We start from the raw sequence: 9,157 nt of genomic DNA, 5'->3' as shown, positions 1-9,157 counted from the left end.
ACAGGCGGGTCCTTAACGCTATTATCATATAGCCTACCCAAACAGTTAACTGACCCATTTAAGCGACAAATTCCTTTATAATACATACATCCTTTATTCAGTACATTCAATAAATACAGTTTGAAGGCTTTAAATAACAAAGTCGATTCATACAACAAAGTTGTCCCTACAAAGCTTCACTCCCCAAACTGTTGACCTATCCGTCACATGTCCGTGCACTTCTCAACCCTGTCGTGCTCGAGTTTGTCCAGCTCGTTACTGTCCAGCGCCGAAAACCTTTGCCGGCTTTCCTGAGGCTGTGGCATTTCCTGTGCTTACTGTGACTGACAAGTCTGGAGAATTTCATTCATAACAAACTGAGATAAGTCTTCTCCAAAGAACGGTAGGTTGTGGTCATCCATTTCGTGACGTTCAAAATGGCGGACCGCTGTGTCATTATCGTCTGCGGACCGTTTAACTTGAAAGCGCGGGGGGTGCAAATAATTTTATTTTCATTTTTCAGTTTAAATTGGACATATCTTGAAATAGATCTTATTGGTTGAAATATTATAGGTAATTTAATGTTGTTTTAAGACAGCAAATGTTTTCTTTGAACAAAGAAACACGCACTACCGATGTTAATAGAGGGAGCCATCCCCCCTGCCATGCCTGTACTTATTCCCCTATCTTGGCAGATGGACGATTCCTAGATATCTCATTCTGATTGGCCAGCGTCATGTTTGTCTGTCCTCCTGATTGGTTTAAACTTTCAAAAGTTTTTATCAGATATGTGATAATAAAAAATTTAATGCATGGCTGTTACGGCGTCATAACCAGCATGAAATGGGGCCTTCTGATTGGCCCACGTCCCCTGGCTATATGATAATTTATGGTATTGTAGTATATTTACGTTGATCAGAATTACACATACTGTATGTGTGACCCCCCCCCATTTGGCAAGATTTCATTTTAGCATTTAATTATTACTTATGCAAATGACTTCCACAGTTATTTGTTTACGTCTGTAGCATTCCTATTCTTGACTATGTGATAAAGTAAAATCTATTGTAATTTCTATGTCTTAAGGGATGACCAATACATCATCACAACCTAGTATTTTATCATAGTTATAGTGGCGGACCGCTACAGTGGGACCGCGTAGCGCAGTGGGATCGTGTTCGCCCCGTGACCGAGAGGTTGCGGGTTCGAATCCGACTGCCGTTTTACCGATCTTGTGTCCTTGGGAAAGGCACTTTACACGACTTTCCTCACTTTACTCAGGTGAAACTGAGTACGCAGCTTCGGCTAGGGCCGTCCCTCGGATAGGACGTTAAATGGAGGTCCCGTGTCTGGGGGAGAGCCATACCCCAGGCACGTTAAAGAACCCGCCACACGTGCGATGGTGCGGTGTGAGTGGTTCAAAACCTGCAGTACCTTGGCCGCACCTGGGGCAATTACTGTCGTATTGAGGTCACCTGAGTGGCGAATGGCAGACCCTTGCGATTCAGCCCCGCCTATTGTAAGCTCCTCGCAATTCAGCCCCTGGCTGCAAAGATTGAGTAGTCGGCCGACCCAATAACAATAACAATAACAATGATTCAGACAGAAGATATGATTATGAAAACAAATGAAGTCTTTTTACTGGTTGAAGAAAATTCTACATGGAGATCCGTTAGAAAGAGAGTACACAAAGAACACATTCGAAAAGCCTCATGTGGGGTTGACACGTGCTTACCCTTATTACTGCATGCTGATGAGGTGTCCTATACTTTACTTCCAGGTGCTGACAAAGCTTCAAGCTCACCTTGCCTCTCCCTGCAGTTTCATAACGAAGACAAACCTTGCCAGTTGCAAGTATCTCGGTTCCCGGCATCCCACCAAGAACAGGGAAAATCTGAACACAACCAAGACACGGTGAGTGACATCGCAAGTTGAAATACTAGTACTATAAATGTGTAAGGCATACTGTGCATACAATTTTACCATTGTGCAATTATATATGAAATACGCAATGGATGACACTTCCTTCAGGAGTATATTTTTTTTAAATAATGAATGCAAAGTAGTCTGTGTTATAACACAAAAGCTAAACCGGGCTCAATCCGCCGTACGTGCAAATACGTGCTGTCTACGTGCCAAAACGTGGACAATCTTTTGGGATCCGTAAAGCTAAGGGCACAACCCGCCGTACGTGCAATTTGTCCGTACATTTATTTTAGGAGGCCACGTCCGCCACGTAATTCTGTAAACGTCCAAGCTGTACAGGCCAGGCGCGTTGCCCGTACTGGCACGTACTGGGAGGTGAGGGGGGGGGGGGGGGGCGATAGCACACAAAGTTTTGCCTGCACGTAAAGTTCTACGGCGTGTCTGCGTGCTCCCGAATCCGTCGGATTCCCTACGAGTTCGTACGGAGGCGGTACTTACCACTTACGGATCCCAAAAGATTGCCCACGGTTTGACACGTAGACGGCACGTATTTGCACATACGGCGGGTTGTGCCCTAAGCTTGAGTGGTATGTGACCGCCTCTGTACGACCTCCCCCAAAAACGTACGGACAAATTACACGTACGGCGGGTTGTGCTCTTATCTAAACTCTGCTGTCCGGGGTTGAAACTGGCCCCTCCCCGCAGAGGGCGGCGGATGTTGGGCGGGCTGCTATAAGCGAGATTTAATCAGGCTAGATGCAAACCTGCTGTATTGCTTTGCATGAAAAGAGGCATGACTAAAGCTAAGGGCACAACCCGCCGTACGTTCAACTGCGTGCTGTCTACATATGCAAAAACGTGGGCAATCTTTTGGAATTAGTAAGTGGCCATGGTAAGAAATCGTACGAATTCGTACGGACTTCAGCGGAATTGGGAGCACATAGACACGCATCAGCACGTAAATTGCATTTAGAACTTTCTCTGCATTCGGGCTGCGGATTCACCCCCGTACAAGCCAGTACGGGTGACGCGCGTGTCCTGTACAGCTTGAGGGTGAGTAAGGAAACCGTACACACTCAGCACGTGTAAGTACGGCCTGCATACGATATCTTACGTTTAAGGCACGTACAACTCACTTACCACTTGCGCAACGAATGATGCACACAACCGCTCACGGACTGCAGACCACATACTTGCGCAACCGTGCGAGTGACGTGCGTTAACACACTCCCTCCCTGCTCTTGCAAGTCCTTCCCCACGTATTCAGAAAAAAACACGTGGCGGATATGACCTCCCAAAAACGTACTGACAAAAACCATAACCGGCGGGTTGTGTCCTTAGCTTAAGGTTACTTAAAACTTGCATTTGCATAATGCACCTCGACATGTGTGCCTGACCTAAAGTCACGATCACAGGATGATAATTGTTGGTGCACGATCGTTGGTAGCGCTACGTTACCAGGATATTAAAATGCCATTGTTGCTCAGTCTTATATATCCCTCTTTTATATGATGATAAGGAAAATCAAGATCTGCCATTACTTACGAATAGCAATTCATTCATAAAACGTTGAAGTGGTACGTTTTGGCTGTGCTGTGGTTGTTTTTTTTTGCGACGCCTCAGAGACGGAGCCATTTTCTCAGTGTAACTGTCGCCTTCAAAATATGTCAACATTGCTCGAGTACATCTCTTAGAAACCCAATTACTCATCGATGATATTCAAAACGTTGTGGATGAATAGGGGCACGGGCAATATGTCATGCTCTGGAGATGTTATGATCGGCTAAATTCGGTGGCTAAAATAGATATGGGCATCCTAACAGCTCTTTTCTAGGAAGCTGCGGGGTACTTCTTGCCCCAACTGGAGACTCTAAAATAGAATACTAAACAAGAGTTCAGAGACCTCATATCTACGAGAGATGTTGAGATGACTTTCACGCAAACACACACATAAGCAAATAATGCACACACAAACACACACACACACACACATACACACACAGGCACGCTCGAGCGCTCATAAACAACACATAATGTTCTTGGCGACGGTAATAAGGCAAATTGGTCAAATGTATATATATATATATTGTGAACGTAGTTTACCCCGACCATTAGTACGATTTACGACAGTTCCACACTTGACTTGTTTGTTTGTACCTTTAATTGTGCAGTATTGTACATGTGGTGTGCTATTGAAGCCGATAACAAACTTCTTTTCTACCCAGTTACTAGTATGATCTAGTATGTCAATTACATGCATAAATCATAACTTCGCGTTTTGTCATATTCGGTTTACCCCTTAAATGGATATTTATTGTAGTTCTTCTCCTGGTAACGTGTCCGTAAAGAGTACAGTCGCAACGTTAACTACAATTTCATGACCCCATGCCTTCGTCAAATGATTTTAACCTCTTCGAGGGAAGTATTGCGAATACATTGATTATGCAAATAATGTCCTCATTTGCATAAACTGTCTCAGTTGATCAACCTTTATGCCCCAAATAGCAACATTGTTCAAAGTAAAAAAGATTCGGTATCTTTTTTTTTTTTACTTTTACGTCGTTATGTGTGTTTGACTGTGTGTGTATTTGTGTGCGTGTGCATGTGTGTGCGTGCGTGTGTGCGTGTGTTTGTGTGTGTGTGTTTCCAGATTTTGGTAGACAGCATAACTCAAGAACCTTTTGATGGATTATTATGATATTTGGTATGTGAGAAGATGTTGGAAAAACAAAGATCAAGTTCGATTTTGGAACTCCTTGTATGTGACCTTGATACTGCAGCAGAACTTATATTCTTTATATCTTTTGATCTCCACATGCTATAGTCTTCATTTCTTAGTGGCAGATAGCATGTGACGTACGTAAGCCACCTCGTAGCTCGCTCTGGAACTGCAATGGATTTCTTTTACAAAATCTTCCAAGGAGAATAACTAAACAAATGAACTACAAATTTCCACTATACTTGGTCTGTAGGCAGCTAAGACAGAGATGTAGTGCATAATAAAATGCAAGTTATGCAAATTGGGGCATAATTTCCATATTTGATAAGGAGAATCTATATTAATTTTGTAGTGTTTTTAATTTAATTTATTATAGGACTAAAATGCATGTACCATGTGTACTTTGCGGCAGGTGAAACATTAGCAATACCAATTATGCATATAGGTCCTTAATATGCATATCATGAATATGCATGATTAATTCAAAAGTGTCATAAATCATCTAAGTGGTAAATGGCTTAACAGTATCAACATTGTGACATGTGTCAGTTGATTAAAGGTGCGCCTAAAGCTAAGGGCACAACCCGTCGTACGTGTAAATACGTGCTGTCTACGTGCCAAAACGTGGCCAATCTTTTGGGATCCGTAAGTGGTGAGTACCGCCTCCGTTCGAACTCGTAGGAAATCCGACGGATTTGGGAGCACGCAGACACGCCGTAGAACTTTACGTGCAGGCAAAACTTTGTGTGCCATCGGGCTGCGGATTTACATTTTTGACCCCACCGAACCAGACAGAAACTATCAAGTATACCTTGTACAATAATGGGCAAAACTTGGTGAAAAATTCGTAGATGTTGTAAGACATGTATACAAACAAATTCATGGAAGGAATTTTTTCTCTGATGAAAAATGTTGCTATGGCAGATAAAAATATACGCCTGGGGTCAATAATGTCCCCATACGGTCGGATGAGGGTTTACCGAGTATAGGTGCTGTTAATGTGGCAGTCATATGAATAATCAAAATATTTTATGAAGATATGAGGTCTCCGAACTCTTGTTACTTTTTCCCTGGGTAAGAGATTCGTTTCTTTAAGATATTTCGCCGGGCACACAAACAGACCTACACATGGGCGCGCACGATTCTATCCTCCTCCGAATAGCAGTTGGAACAAAGTAGTCATAGTTCTATAATTGGTTGGTAACCTTTGGTCTTTGAGTCCCCCCCCCCCCCAATCTTCTTTCAGTGAAACAGCAGCTACTTGTGTTCAGCAAGCTTGTGAATGAAATAAGACAAGAAGTTGCTTAAAGTATGTGAGTCGCATTTTAGCAAAGAAGTATATTTCAGTGTTTACTCGAAAACTATGTAGATGTGACCCTGATTTGCATGATTTATGTCTAATGATGTTCACCTTCACCGGGCTCTATAACGCTGCAAGTATCAAATTCCCACCATTAACCACTATGGAATTATTGTATTTTCTTTCATTAATTATTCAAATGAGTTGCATATTTGCATAACTGATTTTAGCGACATTCCTCTCTTTCATATGTAACGTGTGACCAGTTTGAGGGTTTTATGAACTTTCCTCAGTGGTTATGCAAATAAGCTGCTGATTTGTATAATTTATATCTTATTATGTCATTCATCATTTAGGCTACATAATCTACATACCAAAAAATCACGGCAATCTCGTCTAAAGTTTTAAAACCCACTGCAGTTTCAAAACATACCTTTGCCAAATAAACCAGGTTTGTTATGTAGAATGATGTCTGTAGACATAAATATGTTACTCATTACATTTTATTTTATATGCCAGGAGTTGGTTCATAACATTTCGCCATTGCTTATACAAATTAGATCCCTATTTACATAATGATATTAAATTGTATCAAGCATCACTTAAGCTATCAGCATACCAAAAATCATGATGATCCTTTCATCCCTTCTTGACTTATTCTCTTTCAAAGTAGGAAACTAAACCGGCTCCTGCAGTTCAAGAAAAGACATTACCGGACCCACACAAACACCTCTTAGTCTCTGCCATCTTTCAGAGTTCCATATGTGTAAAGTTTGAAAGTCCTATCACGAAATGCAGTGGATTTATCAACTTTTTATAAAATTTATATAATTAGTATCTCATTATGTACGTTTTTACTTAGGATATCTACATACCAAAAAAAGGCGATCCGTCAACATGTTCATATTTTGCCATTAACTATGCAAATGAGATCATCATCTGCATAATTAATATGTATAGATATTTCTTTCTTTCTCAGCTACAAATGTGACAAGTTTGAAAGTCCTATAAAGGAATGCAGTGGATTTACAAACTTTCCTTATTAATTATGCAAATTAGCTGTCGATTTGCATAATTAGAATTCCATCATGTAAGTCATCCCTGTGGCTATCTACATACCAAAAATCATGACGATCCGTCTACACGTTTATATTTTCTCATTAATTATGTAAATGAGATCTCTATTTGCATGATTAATATGGATTGATTTTTCTCTATTTCTCATCTATATATGTGACAAGTTTGAAAGTCCTATCATGAAATGCAGTGGATTTATAAACTTTCCCCATTAATTATGCAAATTAGTTGCTGATTTGCATAATTGGTGTTTCATAATGTACATTGTTACTTTGGCTATCTACATACCAAAAATCGTGACGATCCATCAACACGTTCTCGAGTTGTTCTCGTCCAAAGTTTGAAAGGAAATCGGCGACTGCAGTTCCAAACAAGCCGCTAGGGGGTCCAAACTAATAGTACTTACTCTCTGCCCCAAGGGCTATCTACCACTCAAAAATCATAACCACAGCATGTCCAAAACACGAGATATCAAAAATTGAGGTTCTGTTGCAGTACCTTAGCAAGCCGCTAGGGGGCCCATTATCGAACTTGACCTTCGTTTTCCAGACCCCTATCCACCTACCAAATATTATCGGGATCCATCCAAGGCTTCTTGAGTTATGCTGTTCACACACACACAGACAGACAGACTCACAAGCCTAAAACAATTATGCAAATGAGGTCTCTATTTGCATAATTAATATGGATTGATTTTTCTCTATTTCTCATCTATATATGTGACAAGTTTGAACGTCCTATCATGAAATGCAGTGGATTTATAAACTTTCCTCATTAATTATGCAAATTAGTTGCTGATTTGCATGATTAGTATTCCATAATGTACATTGTTACTTTGGCTATCTACATACCAAAAATCGTGACGATCCATCTACACGTTCTCGAATTATTCTCGTCCAAAGTTTGAAAGGAAATCGGCGACTGCAGTTCCGAACAAGCCGCTAGGGGGTCCAAACTAATAGTACTTAGTCTCTGCCCCAAGGGCTATCTACCACTCAAAAATCATAACCACAGCATGTCCAGAACACGAGATATCAAAAATTGAGGTTCTGTTGCAGTACCTTAGCAAGCCGCTAGGGGGCCCATTATCGAACTTGACCTTCGTTTTCCAGACCCCTATCCACCTACCAAATATTATCGGGATCCATCCGAGGCTTCTTGAGTTATGCTGTTAACACACACACAGACAGACAGACTCACAAGCCTAAAACATAACCTTAGCCATTCTGGCAAAGGTAATTAGCCGCTAGAGTACCAATCTAACACAGCTCTCTCTCTCACACACACAAATAAAGAGACACACACACCGAATGATGGAAATTTATCCTAGTGGTAATGAATACTAAGCTGCTACTGGTACCTGTCAGATTTTTAATCAGTCTTCTTTATTCCATGCAGTGTATATGAAGTTTCGGGATAGGGGCCCAATCATTAGTACCTGGCACGGGGAGAGATTGTGTAACGCAGTGATTGACATATAAATGATATGACGTAAGTTACATTTTGGTAATATTTTTAAAAGGAGAAGAACACCAGCGATGGTGCAGCGAAATCAGACGTACAACAGCAAGATGGAAAAAGCAACCCGGGCACGACATCGCCTGTCCATTCTCCCAAACACGGTCAAAATCAAGCGGAAGGGATGTCACAGCCCATGCCACCTGCTGCATTTCGCCACGCACAAGTGGCTACCCCTGCGGTTCCACCAATGGAGACGGCTGGCAGTGCACCGCGCCAGTCACCCAGCAGTCATCCTCAACCTGGACCTACACAGATGCCACACGGAGCAACCAGCGACGGAAGTCCCGTCCATCCGTCGACCATGCAGCAAAGTTCTCATGTGCCGTCGTCTCCGTCTCCAGAATATCACCATCCACAAGGCGTACCTCTCCAGCATCATTTCCAGCACGGTGCCCAAATTCCCGACCCAGCAGCTGCACATCTATCGATGCAGACTCCACAGGGCGCAACTGCACAGCAATCGATGCAACCTCCACCGGGTGCAGCTGCACATACACAGCAATCAATGCAGCCTCCACAGGGCGCAGCTGCATATCCATCGATGCAACCTCCACCGGACGCAGCTGCACATCCGTCGATACAACCATTCCCAGGCGCAGCTGCACATCCATCGACGCAGCCTCCACCGGGCGCAG

General features: G+C 42.3%; 1 protein-coding gene across 1 annotated transcript in view; it reads right to left on the bottom strand.

Annotated features, from left to right (window-relative positions):
* The window catches only part of LOC118414804, a 1,072,569-nt gene that overhangs the window by 262,440 nt on the left and 800,972 nt on the right, over positions 1 to 9,157 (bottom strand). The window lies entirely within an intron of this gene.

Source organism: Branchiostoma floridae, chromosome 4, assembly GCF_000003815.2.
Source record: "Branchiostoma floridae strain S238N-H82 chromosome 4, Bfl_VNyyK, whole genome shotgun sequence".
Taxonomy (NCBI): domain Eukaryota; kingdom Metazoa; phylum Chordata; class Leptocardii; order Amphioxiformes; family Branchiostomatidae; genus Branchiostoma; species Branchiostoma floridae.
The sequence above is the reverse complement of the archived record's forward strand: the minus strand, read 5'-3'. Positions and strand labels throughout refer to the sequence as shown.